The following is a 23047-nucleotide window of genomic DNA, read 5'->3' as shown; positions in this document are numbered from 1 at the left end:
CATCTAGTCTTCATCGAGCCAACGCAATCAAGAAAGGTGGTCCAACTTCAGGGAGTCAAGATCGTCATCATCTAGCTCAAGTGGACCATGTGCAAGGCAAAGGTTTGCCCTTAATAGGTTTTCTCTTTTACCGGTCTCGTGGTGGTAGTTGGGAGACCGGGTTATAGGATCGTTTGCCGTACTATCAAGGGGGGCTCTCAAGTTGGTAGCTTGATCGTATCGTTATTAGAGATCTCAAACCATTGCATCCTTGCATCATGTTTCTTGGTTCTTGTTTGGTTCTCTTTGTGAGTCTTATATCTTATGGTCATCTTGATGACAAGCTTGAGTTCATCGAAAACGGTGTTCGCATGCATCTTCTATGATGTTTTCGGTGTTGGAGGTTTTACCGGTATTATCCGAGAAAGGGTTCTCACCTTTTTCTTATAGGCCTTTTCTAATTTGCTTCTTATTGATATTTCTTTCAAGATTGTGTTAGCCCTTGTTGCTAGCTTTCCAACAAACTTGGTTTCATCAAATTCGGAGCTCGTATGCGAAAGTTGTGGCTGTTTTGATATTGCCTGTTTTACATAGAGGTTGTACCGCCCCACAGAGAGGTTGTACCGGTTGACCGGTACAACCGGTGTTTGGAGCAGTTGTACCGCTCCAGAATTGGTCCGGAGGTTGTACCAGCCATGTACTGCTCTACCACAGGACTAGCTTCTGTTGTGGTGCGGTTGTTGGGCGGTTGTGGGCCAGTTGTTCCGCTTATTGCCTGTTACCGGTTGTACCAGTGCTCATAGCGGTTGTACCGCTCCTATGTTATTCTGCACATAATGGGCAGATTCGTGGGAACCTATTTAATGGGTTCTTCTTCCCCAATGGTTCCCTATCTCTTGAGCTCGTTTTTGCCCCCATTGTTGACCTTCTTTGAGCTTGCTAACTCTCAATCCCTCCATGGATTCTTGCTAGTTTTTGAGGGAAAAGAGAGAGGAGATCTAGATCCACACTTCCACCAATCACTTTCTCCTCTATGTGAGGGGAACCCCTTGGATCTAGATATTGGAGTTCTCGGTGTTCTCCTTCTTGTTCTTCCTCTCATTTTCTTCTCTAGCATTAGTTGCTTTGGTGGGATTTGGGAGAGAAGGACTTGGGCACTCCGTGTGCCCTTGCCATTGCAGTTGGTGCATAGGTTTGAGTTCTCCACGGTGATACGTGGAAGTTACAAGTTGAGAAGCTTATTGCTCTTGGGTGCTTGGTACCCTTGAGCTTGTTCCTCTTGGGTGCTTTGGTGCCCTAGATGGTTGGTGGTGTTCGAAGCTCAATCATTGTGGTGTAAAGCTCCGGGCAATCATCGGGGTCTCCAATTAGGTTCTGGAGATCGCCCCGAGCAATTTGACGGGCTTCGGTGACCGCCCCCAAGGGTTGCCAAAGTCTACGACTTCGGTGACCGCCCCCAAGGGTTTCCATTTGTACGGGTTCGGTGACCACCCTCAAGGGTCCCTTAGTGGAATCACGGCATTTTGCATTGTGCGAGGGCGTGAGGAGATTATGGTGGCCCTAGTGGCTTATTGGGGAGCATTGTGCCTCCACACCGCTCCAAACAGATATTAGCATCCGCAAGGGTGTGAACTTCGGGATACATCGTCGTCTCCGCGTGCCTCGATTATCTCTTACCCGAAGCCCTTTACTTATGCACTTTACTTTGTGATAGCCATATTGTTTCTTGTCATATATCTTGCTATCACCTAAGTAGTTTTTCTTGCTTAGCATAAGTTGTTGGTACACATAGGTGAGCCAAGTTGTTGTAGGTTTTGTGCTTGACAAATTAACCGCTAGGTTTATTCCGGATTTGTTCAAGCCTCAACCGTAATTATTTTAAAGCGCCTATTCACCCCACCCCCCACCCCCCTCCAGGCGACATCCATGATCTTTCAATTGGTATCAGAGCCTCGTCTCTCTTTGTTGGGCTTAACCGCCTAGATATTAAAGATGTCAACTAGGGGATTAGGATTCTCAAACACTCTTAGTTTCGATGGCACAAATTTTGATGTTTGGGTAATTCGCATGCTTAATCTCTTTAGGGTCATGGACCCAAATTTAGAGCGAATTGTAGATATGGGTTTTTCTCCTCCAAAGGATCCCCAAAGCTTACCTTTAGAGGATGAGAAAAACTCTTATCTCAATGCTCAAGCTTCTAATGTGCTTTTCGATGCTTTGAGCAATGTATTTATATTTGAACTCATGCCGTTCCGAGATGCTCATGAGTTGTGGACGAAGCTTCAAGATAAATATGGTGTGTCCAAGATTTGTGGGGATGATTGTTCTCCCTCCTCCTCTGGCCGTGTTGCCTTCTCAACTTCTTCTACTTCACCTACATGTGGATTGCCACAAGGTATTGCTAGGGTGAGTAGTGGTGGTCACTGTAATGATGATAGTGTGCTTATTCTTGGTGATTCTTCATCACTATATTATTGCAATGGTACTTCTTTGGACTTTAACACTTCGAGCACCTTACATGTTTCACTTGCTCGTGTTGGTAGTCCTTGCATATCATCTAGAAATTGCTTGCTCAAATCTCATGATGATATGCTTGCTATGTCTTGTTGCCATGATAAAAATGTATCTATTTCCTCGAGTTGTTGTGCTAACAATGTAGAGGAAACTCAACACTCCATGGAACAAGATGTGGTCTTGAATGGTGCTTCAAGGGATCCTACATCATCATCTATTGCATTTTGCCTTATGGCCAAGGCCTCAAAGGTATATCCCACTTTGAATCCCAATATATCTTGTGATGATATTGATGATGGCAAGAATGATTATGATGTCGATTATGATAAAGAGAATGATGATGTTGCCTCCTTAAAAATTAAGGGGGAAATGATTTTTAAAGCTCTTCTTAAGAATAAAATTGCTCGTTCCAACTTCATGGAAATCATGTCGATTGCTATTGACAGAAAGAAATATATTGATGAGTTGGAATCTCATCTTGAGGAGCATGAGGTCACCATTGATAAAATGGAAGGTCATGGGCGTGATTACGCTAATGAGATTGCGGACCTCTCTCAAGCTCTTGAACTTGAACAAACCACCAAGGAATCTCTTGAGGAGACTTTTTCTCTAGAATTATCTAGAGTGAAGGAATCTAATGATAGAGCTCTTGAGGTGGTCAATGTTTTTGAAACTAAAAATGCTAAGCTTGAAGTTGCTCATGCTAGACTCCTTGAGGATTTTGAGCACCTCGAAAATGGCTCAAGGGTCATCAACGGTGAGCTCATCAAACTCACCGAGTCTCATGCTCAACTTGAAGCTTCTTATTTAAAAGAGCTTTCCAAGTTGCCTTCTCCTCTTGTTTTTAATGATGATGCTTGTGCTACTAACTCTAGTTCTTGTGAAGCATCCATTTTGAAGGAGAATGTGGAGCTACGGGCTCAACTTGAGGTGTTGTCTAGTAATTATGGGAAATTGGAAGAAAGTCATGAAAAGCTCTCAAGCTCTCATGATGATCTTCTAGTATCCCATAGTGTGTTAAAGATATCTCATGAGGCCATGATTGTTAAGGTAACATCTAGTGAGCCTCATGTGGATAGTAGCACTACTTCTAGTCAAAATAGTATATTGACATGTGCTAGTCCTTGTAATTCATCTACTCACAATGTTGGTACATCTTGCGATGAATTGCTTTCCTTGCCTTGTTTCTCTAACGATGAAGCTTATACTTCCTCTAGTACCTGTGTTGAGACTAACCATGTAGAGGAAATCAAAGAGCTCAAGGCCCAAGTCACTTCTTTGAAGAAAGACTTGGAAAAGTGTCATGAAGGAAAATTCACACTCAGCAATATCTTGAGTGTGCAAAAATCCCCCAATGACAAAGGTGGACTTGGATTCAACTCCAACAGGAATAAGAAGTCCAAGATCAACAAGAAGAAGGGCCAAAAACAAGTCAAGAATTCGGCCAAGATTATTTGCTTCAAGTGCAAAATTGAAGGGCATCATGTTAGATCTTGCCCATTGAAGAAGAAGGCCATTAGTTACAAGCAACAAGGGAAGCGGCTACAAGTGCATTCTCATGCTCAACCTCAAGTTGAAGAAAGGCCTCTTCCCAAGAAGACTCAAGCTAATGCTTCTCAAGTTGAGAAATCAAGTGAGAAGAAAGTGAAGAGTAGACGTTGCTATCTATGTCGTGAGAAAGGTCACCTCGCCTATTCATGCACTAGTGGTAACTTATCCAACCCAATTATTATTGATGATATCTATTCTCTTGGGAAGGATAAGGTTGGCAATGTGTTTGCCAAAGTTGTTGGTACTCAAAGTGGTGTCAAGAAGAGAACCATTTGGGTAGCCAAACCTATTGTGACTAACCTCTTAGGACCCAACTTGGTTGGGGACCAACAAGCTCAAACTTGATCAATAGGTGTTGTTGGAGGGCATTGGAGACTTGGCTACTTTATGAAGAATTAAGGGGACTTCATCATTATAATTGTCTCAAGCCAAGTTATTCGAATTATCAAATTTCTATCTTATATCCAATGTTTCTCCATGCGGTAACTCGTGCTTAAAGTGTTTACATTGATAGTTACTTACCCCTTTGCATGTTTGGTTTTGTTCCTTGCATGTGTTTGTATATGTTGTGCTTCCAACTTGATTATCTTGAGCAATCAAGTATGTGTGTGTTGGTTGGCACATCATGTACGTGTGTGTCATGCATTGAGTCTTTTGCATCTTGTTCTTTTCTTAGTTGGCTCTTGTGAGAGATTAATGGAATATCCCATTATGGGGAAGTTATGTGCTTTGTGCACCTCACAATCCTATATATGTGTGTACATGAGTAATACCATCTAGTATTGATATTTCAAGATTATCTAGTCGCTATGTGGTATGTCTTCTCATGAGAAATTCAAATTCTATATTGTCCATTAATTATCTCGTGTTGGATCATTATTTTGCCTCTTGTTTATCTTTAATTGGTATCACATTATGGGGGAGTAATATGCTATGTGTATATTACTAGCCTAGAAAATGTGTACATTTGAGATATTGTCACCTAGAATTGATATTGTAAATTATCTTGTTCCTAGGTGGCATGTTAGCTCTACAAGTTGCAATTTGCTTTTTGTTTGGTGTGAAGATGATGTCAGATATCCTTGTTATCTACCACCGGGAATTATTTCCAAATACTTCTTGTATTTTGACAATTCGTACTCACTTATGTGTGGTAAAATTATTGATCATCTTTACATTGGCCTTTTCTTTTATTTGCTTTATCTCTTGCCTAGGATTGTGTCAACTCCCATTGTATTCCGTACCACTTGTGGATCTTGTTAATTTCTTGACCTTGTCTAGTATTTTCTAGATATAGTGAAAGTGGTGATCCCACCTCGTGCATTTTGTATTCAAATGAAAATTATCTATAATGCACTAGTCTTGGGGGAGCTATCCTATTCTCTATAAAACTCTCATCTTGTGATCCTTATCAAGTGTGTGTTTGTGGAAGGCAAGCCGTTTCTTTTTGGTACTTTGTGCCATCATGAAACTTTGTAGAGGGCTTGGTTTGTTTGGAACCATTCTCTCTTTTGGGAGTTTGACATCTTTCTTTTTGAGTGTATCAATGGATATCTCATTCCTTGATGTATCTTTTATGGACATCCTCCAAGCAGGGCTGCAAACGAGTCGAGTTCGAGCAAGTTGGCCTAGGCTCCGCTCAACTCATACTAAAATTCGAGCGAGCTTAAAATGTGCGAAGCTCAAGGTCGAGCTGTAGAAAGTAGCTTGTGCTCATCTTGTAACGATCTCGAGTCGATCTCGAGCTAGTTTCGAGCTAAATAAGATGATTTTTAAAATTATTTTAAGGAAAAATTTAAAGCAAGATAGGCCACAACACAACAAAAAAATTCTCTATAAATTTCGACTTATTCTTTCTCAAGTGAAGACTAGTATTTAATAACAAGAAATCATGGATAGAAGGTGATGAAGGTGCGCCAGCTCTCTAACATTGACCAAAATAACAAAATTTTCTCCATGCTTAATTTCCATGTTTGCTAGTAGGTAAAGTGAAGCTAAAAATCATACGGAGCATATACGGAAATGAATGATCCTAATTCTTGGCAATAGATATGAAGGTTATTTAATATACCTATATGATATCGATCTATCGAGCTAAAATCGAGCGAGCCAATGTTGGCTCAAGATCGGCTCGTTTCTTAATCGAGCTACATAAAGTGTTCATACTCATCTCATTTCTTTTCGACTCGATCTCGAGTTGAGCTAAAATACGAGTCGATCTCGAGCGGCTCACGAGCCTCGAGCTTTTCTTGCAGCCCTACCTCCAAGTGATGATTTATTCATTTGGTATCTTTTCTTCGCTTGGTATTCCTTTGTCTTTTGGTCTAGGTTCTTGAAAGTCTTGAGCATGCATATTTACTTCTTGTAGTTTCTTTGGCATGTTTTCTTTCTTTGACCCAATATATAGGGGAAACTCCACCAAGTCTCAAATTGGATGAGATGTGCATGAAATTCATTTTCATATCTATATGCACATATTTATGTGGAGTTTGTCCTATATTTTGTTGGTTCTCTAACTCTTTGGTCCCAATGAATTTGGGTGCCATTTTGTTTGTGTTGTTGTTCTAGGAACAAGTGGAGATGCATTGGATGCTCCGCTCACTCACAAGGAAGGTGTTGTCACCATGTGCTTATTGGAGTCAAGCTAGGATGATCAATGAACTACTTTGTACCTTCAATTGGTATCTAGTACATCCTTCCAATGTTATCTCGGTAACAAGTATCTTCATATACTCCATGCACACATTTCTTGCATCAACCTTGTGTGGTTGTATCATGGCATGTTATCCATTCTTTCTTGTGATACTTGTTTCCTTTCTCAAAGCATCCCAACAATGATGTCTTGTTGCTAGTTGTGATGTCTTTGATGTTCGTGTGGCTGGTATTCATTTATATACAATAAGACCATATCTAGCCATGTGCTATGCCCTCAAGCAAATATCTTATTGGTATATGTATGACTTCCTTTTGTATATCTTGTTCCTTCGTGTTGTAACTATTTCAGGTGTACATCCTTCTTTGTAGATATATATATAACATCATGATTTCGTCTACCTAGAATCTTATACACTTGAGAGAAGTTGCATATCTAGATGATATCCTTTCTTTCACGTCCACCTTGTCTTTCTTATGTTATTTCTTTAGTGGCTCCATGAAAGCTTTTGCCTTGAGTGCGTGTCTTCTATCGTTGCATCTTGATGCGCTCTTGTGTGGTGAAGATTATTTTCCTCATGCTTATCTTTACGAGTTTTTTTTGCCATCTTAATTGGCATCCCTCGTCTTGATGCGCCTTCCATCTTCTATCTTCACCGCGGGTTGTCACAAGCATAGGTTCTCTATATGCTTATTAGTAAGCTTGTGAACCCATTCGCTAGTTGTGTGTGGGAATGATAGGCCTTGCACCGTGTGCCTCATTCTTTGAAGACTTTATTGATGCTTAATGCTCTTCTGTACATTAGTCTTCTCAAGTGCATTGCCTTGACTCACACACATCTTTTTGGTTGAGCCCACTCTTAAGTTGCCTCTCTTACTTGTTGCTCAACCATGTGTTTGTTGCAAGTACCAGTCTTAGTTTCCTATATGCTCACTTGCACTTGTTGTAAGTTTCTATTGATTTTGGGGGAGCTATGATCCTATTTTGTGCACTTTGTATCCAAATACAAAAATTCTTGATGTGCACAAATCATGGGGAGCTTCTCTAGTTTCTTTAGAACACTGCTCAGCTCTTATCATAATATCCTTTATTCATGTGGCTCGTAGGATCATTGGCCTAGTTGATTCAATTGGTATCTTTTGATAGCTTGCTTCAATTAGTATCTTTTGGTTGCTTGATTGCTTGTTTCTCTCTTTGATTATGTCTTTGTGGCATATCTTCCTTTTGCAATCTTTGGGCCTCAATATAGTTTGTCTTCCTCCAAGTATTTACCGTTGGATATGTGTATTGCATTCCACTCTCTTGTTGAGAAATACACAATTTATGGAGGAACACATTTTATATTGGCCTTCTAAGCTTTTAGACCATTTTGGCAATCAATGCCAATGGGGGAGAAGTTTCAGAGAGTTTTGTGGAGAAGTTTAGAGAGTTGTTTCCTCTTGCTTTGGTTTCGTTCCTTAGCATTTGCATCTCATTCGCATGCACTATTGGTTGTTGAATTGCATGGTGATGCATAATTCCTTATATAAACTCTCTTGAAAGTGATTGTCATCAATTACGAAAATGGGGGACATTGAAAGAACATGCGATGCCCCCATGTTTGGTTTTGGTAATTGATGACAATCTCTATGGACTAATGGTTTCCTTGAGTTATATTTGAAGGTTTTGTCCATAGGCTTTTCTTGAAGTCCATGTGTTGGTTTCAAGGAGTTTATGAGTTGACCACGGTGCTATTAAGGAATTATCCAAAGATTGGTCATGTGCGTGCTGAGCTTATTGCAAGCATGTCTTGAATAAGAAGATTGTGTGATCATTCATGTTTACCTTCAAGACATCATCCAAATGAAGAGAGTTGGAAAGATTCAAGGTTGATCAAGACTAAGTCAAGAGTGAATCAAGTTGATCAACTCACAAAGCGTAGAAGATGTACCGAGAGGGATCAAGTGATCCCATTATATGGTGAGCATTGTCCATTGCACTTTGTGTACTAACCCATGGTCTATGTGAGAGTTCTATGTGGCGTTAGGTACGTGTCCATGGGCTTGCGTCAAGAGGAAGATATCATACAACCCATGGAAAGGATGACATCAAGTGGTGATCGTCATCATGATTGCCGTGTGCAAGTTCAAGTGGAGCATCACGAAGACATCAAGTGCTTGAATCTTGCCATCCTTTGTGGTGTCAATGGTATTGTGAAGATGTGCCGAAGAGAGGCTCACCCATAGTGGACTATGGGGGAGCAATCATCTAGTCTTCATCGAGCCAACGCAATCAAGAAAGGTGGTCCAACTTGAGGGAGTCAAGATCGTCATCATCTAGCTCAAGTGGACCATGTGCAAGGCAAAGGTTTGCCCTTCATAGGTTTTCTCTTTTACCGGTCTCGTGGTGGTAGTTAGGAGACCGGGTTATAGGATCGTTTGCCGTACTATCAAGGGGGGCTCTCAAGTTGGTAGCTTGATCGTATCATTAGTAGAGATCTCAAACCATTGCATCCTTGCATCATGTTTCTTGGTTCTTGTTTGGTTCTCTTTGTGAGTCTTAGAGCTTATGGTCATCTTGATGACAAGCTTGAGTTCATCGAAAACGGAGTCGCATGCGTCTTCTATGATGTTTTTGGTGTTGGAGGTTTTACCGGTATTATCTAATTTGCTTCTAATTTGCTTCTTATTGATATTTCTCTCAAGATTGTGTTAGACCTTGTTGCTAGCTTTCCAACAAACATGGTTTCATCGAATTCGAAGCTCGTATGCAAAAGTTGTGGCTGTTTTGATATTGCCTGTTTTACATAGAGAGGTTGTACCGCCCCATAGAGAGGTTGTACCGGTTGACCGGTACAACCGGTGTTTGGAGCGGTTGTACCGCTCCAGAATTGGTCCGGAGGTTGTACGGGCCATGTACCGCTCTACCACCGGACTAGCTTCTGTTGTGGTGCGGTTGTTGGGCGGTTGTGGGCCGGTTGTTCCGCTTATTGCCTGTTACCGGTTGTACTGGTGCTCATAGCGGTTGTACCGCTCCTATGTTATTCTGCACATAACGAGCAGATTCGTGGGGACCTATTTAAGGGGGTCTTCTTCCCCAATGGTTCCCTATCTCTTGAGCTCGGTTTTGCCCCCATTGTTGACCTTCTTTGTGCTTGCTAACTCTCAATCCCTCCATGGATTCTTACTAGTTTTTGATGGAAAAGAGAGAGGAGATCTAGATCCACACTTCCACCAATCACTTTCTCCTCTATGTGAGGGGAACCCCTTGGATCTAGATATTGGAGTTCTTGGTGTTCTCCTTCTTGTTCTTCCTCTCATTTTCTTCCCTAGCATTAGTTGCTTTGGTGGGATTTGGGAGAGAAGGACTTGGGCACTCCGTGTGCCCTTGCCATTGCAGTTGGTGCATAGGTTTGAGTTCTTCATGGTGATACGTGGAAGTTACAAGTTGAGAAGCTTATTACTCTTGGGTGCTTGGTACCCTTGAGCTTGTTCCTCTTGGGTGCTTGGGTGCCCTAGACGGTTAATGGTGTTCGGAGCTCAATCATTGTGGTGTAAAGCTCCGGGCAATCGTCGGGGTCTCCAATTAGGTTGTGGAGATCGCCCCGAGCAATTTGACGGGTTTTGGTGACCGCCCCCAAGGGTTGCCAAAGTGTACGGGTTCGGTGACCACCCCCAAGGGTTGCCATTTGTACGGGTTCGGTGACCGCCCTCAAGGGTCCCTTAGTGGAATCACGGCATCTTGCATTGTGCGAGGGCGTGAGGAGATTACGGTGGCCCTAGTGGCTTCTTGGGGAGCATTGTGCCTCCACACTGCTCCAAACAGAGATTAGCATCTGCAAGGGTGTGAACTTTGGGATACATCGTCGTCTCCGCGTGCCTTGGTTATCTCTTACCCGAAGCCCTTTACTTATGCACTTTACTTTGTGATAGCCATATTGTTTCTTGTCATATATCTTGCTATCACCTAAGTAGTTTTTCTTGTTTAGCATAAGTTGTTGGTGCACATAGGTGAGCCTAGTTGCTGTAGGTTTTGTGCTTGACAAATTAACCGCTAGGTTTATTCCGCATTTGTTCAAGCCTCAACCATAATTATTTTAAAGCGCCTATTCACCCCCCCTCCAGGCGACATCCACGATCTTTCACCAGGGGGTGTGGGCGCGCCCCCCTGTCTCGTGGCCACCTCGGACACCGTTTCGTGTTGATTCTTCCTCCGGAAAATCCCAAATATTCCAAAATAATTCTCCATCAGTTTTTATCCCATTTGGACTCCGTTTGATATGGGTTTTCTGCGAAACATAAAACATGCAACAAACAGGAACTGGCACTAGGCACTGGATCAATATGTTAGTCCCAAAAATAGTACTCCCTCCATTCCCTTATACAAGGCCACTATGAAAAATACATTTTGCATCTATACAAGGCCACTAACAGTAATCGAGGCAAAATTTAACGATGTTTTCTCGTACTAGCAACTTGTTTAATACTTGCATGCATGTAGTCATAATGACACTGTGCTACTTCCTTCTCATTCCTTCCTTGCATGCATGCGAGCGTATTAATGATCCTAGATAACAAGAAGAAAAGTTGGCTTGCAAAGTAGTCATTAAATTTTACCTAGGTACCTGTGATTTGAGTTTGTGGCCTTGTATAAGGGAATGGAGGGAGTATAAAAAGTTGCCAAAAGTATATCAAAGTTGAAGACTATTGGCATGGAACAATCAAAAATTATAGATACGACGGAGACGTATCAGCATCCCCAAGCTTAATTCCTGCTCGTCCTCGAGTAGGTAAATGATAAAAAGATAATTTTTCATGTGGAATGCTACCTAGCATAATCTTGAACATATGTCTAATCATGGCATGAATATTAAGACACGAGTGATTCAAGGCAATAGTCTATAATTTGACATAAAAACAATAATAATTCAAGCATACAAACCAACCAATTATGCCTTATTGAAATAACCTAGCCAAAGAAAGCTCATCCCTACAAAATCATATAGTCTGGCTATGCTCCATCTTCATCACACAAAGCATTAAAATCATGCACAACCCCGATGACGAGCCGAGCAATTGGTTCATACTTTTTAACGCGCTTCAGCTTTTTCAACTCTTACGCAATACATGAGCGCAAGCCATGGACATAGCACTATGGTGGTATATGGTGGTGGTTGTGAGGACAAAAAGGGAGAAGATAGTCTCACATCAACTAGGCGTATCAACGGGCTATGGAGATGCCCATCAATAGATATCAATGTGAGTGAGTAGGGATTGCCATGCAACGGATGCACTAGAGCTATAAATATGTCAAAGCTCAACAAAAGAAACTAAGTGGGTGTGCATCCAACTTGCTTGCTCATAAAGACCTAGGGCATTTTGAGGAAGCCCATCATTGGAATATACAAGCCAAGTTCTATAATGAAAAATTCCCACTAGTATATGAAAGTGAAAGCATAGGAGACTCTCTCTATGAAGAACATGGTGCTACTCTGAAGCACAAGTGTGGTAAAAGGATATTAACATTGCCCCTTCTCTCTTTTTCTCTCATTTTTTTATTTATTTTTTATTTTTTTTCTTTTTTTATTTTATTTTTTTGGTGGGCTTCTTTGGCCTCTTTTTTTTATTTGGGCTTCTTTGGCCTCTTTTATTTTTCATAAAGTCCGGAGTCTCATCCCGACTTGTGGGGGAATCATAGTCTCCATCATCCTTTCCTCACTGGGGCAATGCTCTAATAATGATGATTATCACACTTTTATTTACTTACAACTCAATATTACAACAAAGATATGACTCTATATGAATGCATCCGGCGGTGTACCGGGATGTGCAATGATCTAGCATAGCAATGACATGAAAAAACAGACAGGCCATGAGAACATCATGCTAGCTATCTTACGATCATGCAAAGCAATATGACAATGATGGAATGTGTCATAATAACAGAACGGTGGAAAGTTGCATGGCAATATATCTTGGAATGGCTATGGAAATGCCATAATAGGTAGGTATGGTGGCTGTTTTGAGGAAGGTAAATAATGGGTTCATGATACCGGCGAAAGTTGCGCGGCACAATAGAGGCTAGCAAAGTGGAAGGGTGAGTGTGCGTATATCCATGGACTCACATTAGTCATAAAGAACTCATATACTTATTGCAAAAGTCTACTTAGCCCTCGAAGCAAAGTACTACTACGCATGCCCCTAGAGGGATAGATTGGTAGGAAAAGACCATCGCTCATCCCCGACTGCCACTCATAAGGAAGACAATCAAAAAACACCTCATGCTCCAACTTCGTTACATAACGGTTCACCATACGTGCATGCTACGGGACTTGCAAACCTCAACACAAGTATTTCTCAATTTCACAATTACTCAACTAGCACGACTCTAATATCACCACCTTTATATCGCAAAACTATTGCAAGGAATCAAACATATCATATTCAGTGATCTACAAGTTTTATGTAGGATTTTATGACTAACCATGTGAATGACCAATTCCTGTCATCTCTCTAAATAGATATAAATGAAGCAAGAGAGTTTAATTCTTTCTACAAAATATATGCCCACGCTCTAACAAATATAAATGAAGTAAAAGAGCATTCTACAAACGGCGGTTTTATATGTGAAGAGAAACAGGCAATCCAAACTTCAAACGATATACGTGAAGCACATGAAGCATTCTATAAAACCATACTCAAAAGATTTAAGTGAAGCGCAATGAGCATTCTATAAATCAACCAAGGACTATCTAATACCATCATGGTGCATAAAAAAAAGTGAAAACTAAATGCAAAAGACGCTCCAAAACTTGCACATAATGCATGAACTAAATGAATTCGAAAACATACCGATACTTGTTGAAGAAAGAGGGGATGCCTTCCGGGGCATCCCCAAGAATAGACGCTTGAGTCTCCTTGAATATTTACTTGGGGTGCCTCGGGCATCCCCAAGCTTGATCTCTTGCCTCTCCTCCTTTTCCTCATATCAAGACATCCTCGATTAGACACTACATCCACACAAAACTTCAACAGAAAACTCGATAAGATCCGTTAGTATAATAAAGCAAATCACCACTCTAAGTACTGTTGCAAACCAATTCATATCTTGTTTTTGCATTGTGTCTACTGTAATATGTATTTTCCATGGCTTAATCCACTGATATAGATTGATAGATTCATCAAAACAAGCAAACTATGCATCAAAAACAGAATCTGTCAAAAACAGAACAGTCTGGAGCAATCTGAACAATCACCATAGTTCTGTTACCCCAAAAATTCTACCAAAATTATTAAAAATAAAAAAGTTGTACATAAAGACAGTGCAAAAGGAATCAGGACCAATTGATGTTCCAGGTAAAAATGTAAAATCGTGCACTAAAGCCAAAGTTTCTGTCCTGCACCATACAAACCAACAAGCATTGTAAACATCCTAAAGGCAAACCTTGGCACATTATTTTTATAATACAATGGAATTGTACAAGGGGATAATTATTTTTGATGGAAAGTTTCTGTAATTAAGATTCACAAAGTTTCCATGAGCATGAACAAAGTTCAAGGAGCTCTCCCACTTCAACAATGCTTGTCTCTCTCACTTTCACTTTCCTTTTTGAAAAGTTTTTAGGTTCCCCTCTTTATTTTATTTTATTGTTTTTAGACTATATAAAATCACTCAACAGAAATAAATGACTCTCTAAAACTTCCGGGTTGTCTCCCTGGCAGCGCTTTCTTTAAATCCATTAAGCTAGGCATTTAGTGCTCAAGTAATCAATCCACCCGGATCCCGAGGTATATCAAAGCCAATTTTAATTAACAATGATTTGTAATTTAGTAGTGAGCACAAAGTAATATATATCAAGAAACAACAAAGTCTAACTCTCTTCCTATGCATCGGCATGTCATAAAAGAACAATTCATGCACACATAGTAAAGGCCAATGCATAGCATAAACAGTTTCTTGCAATTTTATCATATTGGAAACATACAGAGGCGGAGATGTAGTTCCTCTCTCATAATAATTGCAAGTAGGAGAAGCAAGCACATGCATATTACATTCATCAAAATCATCATGTGCAATGGTAAAAGGCAACTATAATCATCACTAAGCGCAAACTTCTCCGATATAGTGTAGTCGGGAGAATTCAAAAAGATAATAGGACTATCATGCATGGGTGCAATAGCAAGAATTTCATGTTTAACATAAGGAACTATAGCAAGTTCATCTCCATAAGCATAATTCATATTGGCATCTTGGCCACAAGCATAGAAAGCATCATCAAAAAGGGATATTTCAAAAAAATGCAAGGGATCATAGCAATCATCCTTCGGTAAGCATGAAGGGAAATTAAACAATGTATGAGTTGAAGAGTTACTCTCATTAGAAGGTGGGCACGGGTGATCAATCCGCTCTTCCTCCTGTTGTTCTTCGCTCTCCTCATCATCTTTTTCATCCAATGAGCTCACAGTTTCATCAATTTCTTCTTCCATTGCTTCCTGCAAAATATTAGTCTCTTCTTGGACAGCGGAGACTTTCTCAATAAATGCATTGATATAGTAATTGTATTCATAATTTTCATAGCAATATCTAAGTATAGCAAGATTTTCAGTCCTATAAACATCATCATCTAAAGCTTCATACTTTTCAAACAAAGATTCAATTTCATAAGCAGCCTTAAAAGCAACAAATTCTTCTATTTGTTCCACATCATACTAATCATATATACCATTAGCATAAGAAGCTAAGGTTTCATTATCATTAAATTTGCATGAAAAGGGAAGGTGTGGAGCCTTCATCCTAGAGCAACAAGTAATATCATATCTCAAGCATAGCTGCCGAGCATACCAACGCAACATAATAAATTGATCCCATAATAGTTTCCCTTTTTGTGTCGAGCGATAATCCCTAAAGTATTCACGTTGATCCAACGTGTCTCCCATTATAAAGTTGAATGGGGTTTTCTCAGGATTATCGAAGTGGTACATAATATCTTTCACATAATGAGAATCGGGGGTTTAGGAGTTACCCCATCTACATGAGTAGCAAGTACACCTAATTTTTTGGTATTTGTGTTCCATATCCATAACTATTGATAGAGAACAACTAAGAATAGCAAATAAAAATTACTTAGTGATAAAGCAAACAAACACACACGAGAATATTCACCCCACGATATGACTCCCTGGCAACGGCGACAGAAAAAGGTCTTGATAACCCACAAGTGTAGGGGATCGCAACAGTTTTCGATAAGTAAGAGTGTCGAACCCAACGAGGAGTTAAAGGTAGAATAAATATTCCCTCAAGTTCTATCGACCACCGATACAACTCTACGCACGCTTGACGTTCACTTTATCTAGAACAAGTATGAAACTAGAAGTACTTTGTAGGTGTGATAGGATAGGTTTGCAAGATAATAAAGAACATGCAAATATAAACTAGGGGATGTTTAGATAAAGAATCAATAAAGTAAACATTAGTAGAGAGCTTTTTGTTACGAGAAAGTTATTTGTCCCTAGGCAATCGATAACTAGACCAGTAATCACTATTGCAATTCTATTTGAGGGAGAGGCATAAGCTTACATACTTTCTCTATTTGGATCATATGCACTTATGATTGGAACTCTAGCAAGCATCCGCAACTACTAAAGATTCATTAAGGTAAAACCCAACCATAGCATTAAAGTATCAAGTCCCCTTTATCCCATACGCAAACAACCTACTTACTCGGGTATGTGCTTCTGTTCACTCACGCCACCCACCATAAGCAAATCATAAACATAATGCAAACCCTACAGCGGGGATCCCTCACGCTTGCGTGACACGGAGAGCACCATAGGACAGCACCAATAATAAAACATGCAACTCAAACCAATCACGATCATCAATTAACCCATAGGACAAAACGGATCTACTCAAACATCATAAGATAGCCATACATCATTGGGAAATAATATATAGTGTTGAGCATCATGTTTAAGTAGAGATTACAGCGGGTAAGAGAGAGGTTACACCGCTGCATAGAGGGGGGAAGAGTTGGTGATGAAGGCGGTGAAGTTGTTGGTGAAGATCGCGGTGATGATGATGGCCTCCGGCGGTGTTCCGGCGCCACCGGAAGCAAGGGGAGAGGGGCCCCCTTCTTCTTCTTCTTCCTTGACCTCCTCCCTAGATGGGAGAAGGGTTTGCCCTCTGGTCCTTGGCTCCAATGGTGTGGGAGGGGCGAGAGCCCCTCCGAGATTGGATCTATCTCTCTGTTTCTGCGTTCTCAGATTCTACACCTTCACTGTTTCTTTAATATCCGGAGATCCATAACTCCGATTGGGGTGAATCTTTCGCCCAGATTTTTCTCATAAAATTAGCTTTCCTGCGGCAAAAGAAGGGCATCAACCGCCTTACGGGTGGCCCACGAGAGTGCCAGGCGCGCCCCCCTGTCTTGTGGCCACCCCGGACACCGTTTCGCGTTGATTCTTCCTCCGGAAAATCCCAAATATTCCAAAATAATTCTCCGTCCATTTTTATCCCGTTTGGACTCTGTTTGATATTGGTTTTCTGTGAAACATAAAACATGCAACAAACAGGAACTGGCACTAGGCACTGGATCAATATCTTAATCCCAAAAATAGTATAAAAAGTTGCCAAAAGTATATGAAAGTTGAAGAATATTGGCATGGAACAATCAAAAATTATAGATACGATGGAGTCGTATCAATGTCTCCCTCGCGCGAGTGTTGAATCATTCATGTGAGAATTCTGTATGACATTTCTATGCCCAATACGTGCTCGGGCGGTGTCGCTGCTCCGTGCTTGCTGCAATGTCAGCCACCACCAGCCCTCCCGTTTCTGCATTATCTCCACCATTGGCGCGATAGCCCATGCAGCCACCTCAAGCATCCTCCACTGCCCATGCCATGTCCCTTGTGTGACGTGGGATCCGCCTCATCGGATGAGGAAACCGGCACCTAGGCCGCCATCTCACACACGTCGGCATATACCTGGGTGTGCGGTGAGAACGATGCATTTTCCTAACAGGACATCTTTCTTTATCAAACTTTATGTTCTTAGAAGGATAGTTTACAAGATCGCGATACTACCATAACATATTGTAACATATTGTAACGGCTATTGGTGACATGGTTTTTAGTAGCCATGGTGACATCAGGTGATCCTTATGAGCATAACTACCATGACAAACATACGAGTCAATAGAATTCAGAAAGTTGCAGTTTATTTGCTCTATTAAAAAAATGCTTCAGTTTCAATGAACATCGTTAATTGGACTCTCATGATTGCGGTGGTGTGTTATTCTACAAAAAGTAGTTTTGTCGCCTTTTAATGTTTACATTCACATCAATGGTCATATATGTTGCCTCACAATATGTGAGTTATCAACCACATAGTTCTTATCTTTCTTTTCACCACCCTTTTGCCCAATTAATTAGCTTTCACTGCATCATACATCTGGATAATGAATAAAATGATGTACCTTTTGGATTACTTCTTCACCAACATATGTTCCACTCTAGATTCATCTTTTGGGTTACTTCTTCACCAACTTATGTTCCACTCTACATTTATATCATGGAAAAATAGTTGTCTATAGTGACCTTGTATACAGTGGTTTTAGCAGGCATGGATGTTTGCATTTTTCTCTTTTCTACCCATTGCAATGCACGGGCCCTTTTGCTACTCACCAAATAGAGTCATGACCTCTCCAAATCCACTTTCATCAATATTGTAATAAGATTCAACACCCACCAAAATAGTGGGATCACTACTACCTAGAGTTGACACTCTTCCAAACCCAGTTTTATCAATGTAATCATCATAAATAGGAGGCATGCTATCATCATAATAAATTTTCTTATCTAAAGTAGAAGGAATCAAAGGATCATATTCATTAAGCAAAGCATCCCCAAGCTTAGGACAAGCACTATTTCCAGCAAATAAACCTTCAAACATGTCATACTCATTAAACATAGCATCCCCAACCTTGTGGTCTTGCATATCATCACAATCATTCTTATCAATAGCATGAATGGCACCAATAGTATAGCAAACGTTATTATCATATTCTTCCAAGCAAGTGCCAAAAAGATTTTTAATATCATAAGAGACATCATTGTCTTCCCAATCATAATCCTCACAACAAGTAGTAGGCATCACAAAATCATACTCAATATCTGTTGGAAATATGCCCTAGAGGCAATAATAAAATGATTATTATTATACTTCCTTGTTCATGATAATTGTCTAATTTTTTTTTGAGAACTGATGACAGTGAGATTCTCTCACTGCCTTTTATATTAAAAATAAAAAGTTAGGGGGGGAGGGGGGTTAGAGTGTCCAACACTATACAAATTACATGGGGGTGGGGGTTTAGATAAGAAGCCTAAACAAAAAAGAAGGCCAAATCAAAGCAAGTTAACTATTGAGAGAATGTAGGGGCCCTGCTCCTGCTTTGATTAATGAACCAGCATGGCAAAGTCTTGCTTAAATCTGTTCCTCCAGGAATCAAAAGAAGGTTGGATCCCTCTGAAATGTTTATCATTCCTCTCCTTCCAGATCCCCCAAGCAGCAACTGCAAAAACCTCTAAAAACATCGGCCTTGCCCATCTGACCTTGCCCTCATGCAGCATTCTGACCCAGTCCGTGCCATTTGACCACTTTATTCCCAGAGCAACCCAGCATCTCTGACTAAAAGGGCAGGTGAAGAAGAGGTGAACAATATCTTCCTCAGGAGGGTGGTGACAGAGTAGGCAGGTATAGTCATCATTTTGAACTCTAAAATGACTCCTCCGGAGCATATTTCTAGTGTTCAACCTGTCAGCCAACAGCAGCCACGGGAACACCTTCCATTGCATTGTACATTTAGTTTTCCAGATCCAACCAAAAATCTCATCAACATGTATCTGGCTAATACAGTGTGCATAGTATTTTGAGGATTGAACATCACCTCCCCAAACACAAGACCACACGTCCTTGTCATCCGACAATGTAGTCTCCGGGGTTTCTGACTGTAGTCCAGCAACCTCAGTCCTAGCCTCTAGAGATAGAGGTAAGTGGAACACCTCTCCCAATCTCTCAAAGGACAGGAGTTTCCTCACTGATATGTCTGGATCCTTAGCAAAGGAAAAGGCTCTCGGGTATTTGTCTTGAAAAATCTCAGTATTCCAATTATCTTTCCAGAACAGGATCGTATCCCCAGCCGAAACTTCCGATATGGTGACCCCTCTGTATATATCAGGTAGTTGCATGAGATCTCTCCACCAGAAGGATCCACAGGGGTCAGAAGCATGCGGTATTTTGCCCACATAATATGTATCCCAAACCAAACTTACCCAGGGAACATCATATCGGTTATAAGACTTATGAAGCTGTTTCAACAACAGTCCCTGGTTTTGGGTTTTGAGATCGATGATCCCCAGCCCTCCCCTGCTTTTGGGTTTGCATACCATATCCCATGCTTCCACCGAGCTGCCTATATACCCATCGTCAGACTTCCTCACCCAGAGACATGACCTGCGCAGTTTATCAAGGTGCTCAATTATCTTTGGGTTTATCTTGATGGACCACATGGCATAGATAGCCAAAGAGGTGACCACAGAATTGAGCAACCTTAGCTTGGAGCTGTAATACAGAAGAGAAGTTGCAGCAGGCACCCTCCTCTGAACTGACGTGACCAATGGCATCAGCTCAGTCACGCTCGGGCGCGTGGTACCCGTGGGCAAGCCCAAGTAAGTAAACGGCATGCTACCAATAGAGCAACCAAAAATGGCTGCAATTTCCCCTGCCAGCACCGGATCAGAATTGATGCGAACCAAAGTCGACTTGTGAAAGTTAATCTTCAGGCCCACCGACTTGGCGTAGTCAACCAGGATGGATTTCAACACTTGCGCTTGCGAGATACAGGCAGGGAACACAGCGATCGTGTCGTCAGCATACTGAATTACAAGATAGTTACTGTCAGAAGTGGGCAAGGGTAACTGTAGCAAACCAGACCGACTGGCATCATTGATCGCTGACTGTAACAGGTCCGCTGCAAGAATAAAGATCAACAGAGACAATGGATCTCCCTGCCGCACTCCACAAAGGCAGTCAAACTGTTTCCCTGGGGTTCCATTGAGCAACACCGAAGAACTTCCAGAGGAAAAGATACATTTGATCCACTCCCAACCACTTCTCATTGAATCCCATATGCTTCATGATCTGAATCATCGGCTCATGCTGGATAGTATCAAAAGCTTTCACGAAGTCCAGTTTCAGAATACAACATGCTCTTCCCGAAGCTTGGCATTGGTGAATGTATTCAAACGCCCAGGCCAGGCAATCCTGGATCGATCTCCCTTTCAGGAAATTGTATGGGTTCCTATGAATGATCTTGAGCACAAGTTTCTGCAAATGGTTAGCCAGCAACTTAGTAATGAGTTTCAGACAACAATTAAGTAATGTGATGGGCCTGAAGTCATTAGCAGTCTCCGGCGACTGGATTTTTGGGATGAGAGTTATAAAACCCAAGTTTAGACTCTGGAGATCAATGACACCCTCATAGAAATCATTGCATAGCCTATAGAAATCATCTTTGATAATGTGCCAACATGATTTCAGAAAGCAGCCATTAAAACCATCGGGGCCAGGAACTCTATCTGACGGCATCTCTCGAACGACTCTATCAATCTCATCATGTGTGAATGGTGTGGTTAGCTCCTCAAGACCCTCCACCTTTTTAATGATTCTAGACAGATCAAACTTCATTTCGTATTATCCTTTCTTGCCTAATCTCTCCCAGTAACAATCAAACAACTCTTTTGCTTTACCTAGATGGTCAGAAACTACCGTGCCATCATGAAGCTTAAGCGAAGGTATGGAATTTTTACGATATCTTTCAGACGCAGCAGAGTGATTTTTTTTTTGGTGTTATCACCTCCACAAGTAAACCAGCAGACCGTGTACCTCTTTCTCCAATATTCTCATTTGTATCCAAGGAGGGTAACAAGGTGGTTTTTGAGGATCACCCTGAAGTTGGCTTTCGATACTGTGAGAGATCTTTTGTCTTTGATATTATCAAGTTCCAGAAGGGCCCAGTTGGAATTATCAATGCACAGGTTCAAACGAGAGATCTGTTTACTCCAGCGTTTAAGAACATATCTTAAATTCTTAAATTTTTTGCACAAGAGTTGAGCCGAGTTTGGAGCATAACAGTGTTTCCCCCAGGTGGATTGCACCAGATCGAAGAAACCTGGGTGGGATATCCAGAAGTTTTCAAACCTAAACACCTTGCTCTTAGGGACCGACATTTTGATCGAAATCAAACAAGGAGTATGATCAGACACTGGTTTGGGTAGGGGACCCACTGTGGTGTTAGGATAATTTGAAGTCTAGTTGGAAGAGGTGAAGAACCAATCGATTTGTTCGAGCAAAGGATCAGTCTGCATGTTGCTCCACGTGTACTATCTACCCTTAATCGGTAGCTCAACAAGTGCCTGGGAGTGAATGAAATCATTGAAAGTAAGCATGTCATTAACACCCCCCCCCCCCCGGTTTGTTGCGATTATCCGGTGCTCTAATGTAATTGAAATCCCCACAGATTAGGCAATCCTCATCATCGGGTATATCCAGATCAAACAGTCATGATGTGAAATCAAATCTACTTGCCCTAGCGCAAGGCCCATAAACATTAACTAGTTTCCAAGAGCGGGCTGTATGCATTGAAGTAAACTGAATGCCCAAAGCAAAAGATTCAGAGAAAACACACTGCCAGAGAAAATAGAGTTGTCCCATAACACAATTAAACCACCAGAGGCCCCTTGGGAGGGCACAAACTCAAACTTATCAATTTTTTTGGGGCAGAATAGTTTAACAAAATCATGATCAAAGGTAGCACGCTTAATTTCTTGCAAACAGATAACAGAACAACCACTACTACTGATGGCATTACGCAGCGCCAATTGCTTCTTGTCCGAGTTGATCCCTTGAACATTCCAGCAGAGAACCTTCCACGCTTTGAGCTGCATCGGGATCACTGACGTCATTCATGTGCCCACCTTGGATAGCCAGCAGCTTACCTGCCCTTAACTGCCTCGGATGAACACCACACATATTAGTCCCAATGGACTGAATAGCATGGATAGAAGTAGGAGGTGGGAAAGTATCAGCTGCCTTGTCATGCCTCCTAGAGCTAGGTGTGCCAGCAATGGAGAGGCCAGGAAGAGAGGGATCTTTCTTAGGCTTGACCTTGGACGTTGTAGATCTCTTGTGAGTAAGTGGAGGCACCCTGAACCCGTCATATTTGTTTGAGCATGCACTGCGACGAAGAAGAACAGTGTCCACATGAGTTGGCTCCTTGAGCATCATGCGCCCGATCAGGCCAACAGAATTATC

The sequence above is a fragment of the Triticum aestivum genome, chromosome 4B (assembly GCF_018294505.1).
Source record: "Triticum aestivum cultivar Chinese Spring chromosome 4B, IWGSC CS RefSeq v2.1, whole genome shotgun sequence".
NCBI classification, from domain to species: Eukaryota; Viridiplantae; Streptophyta; class Magnoliopsida; order Poales; family Poaceae; genus Triticum; species Triticum aestivum.
This window is presented reverse-complemented; position numbering follows the sequence as displayed.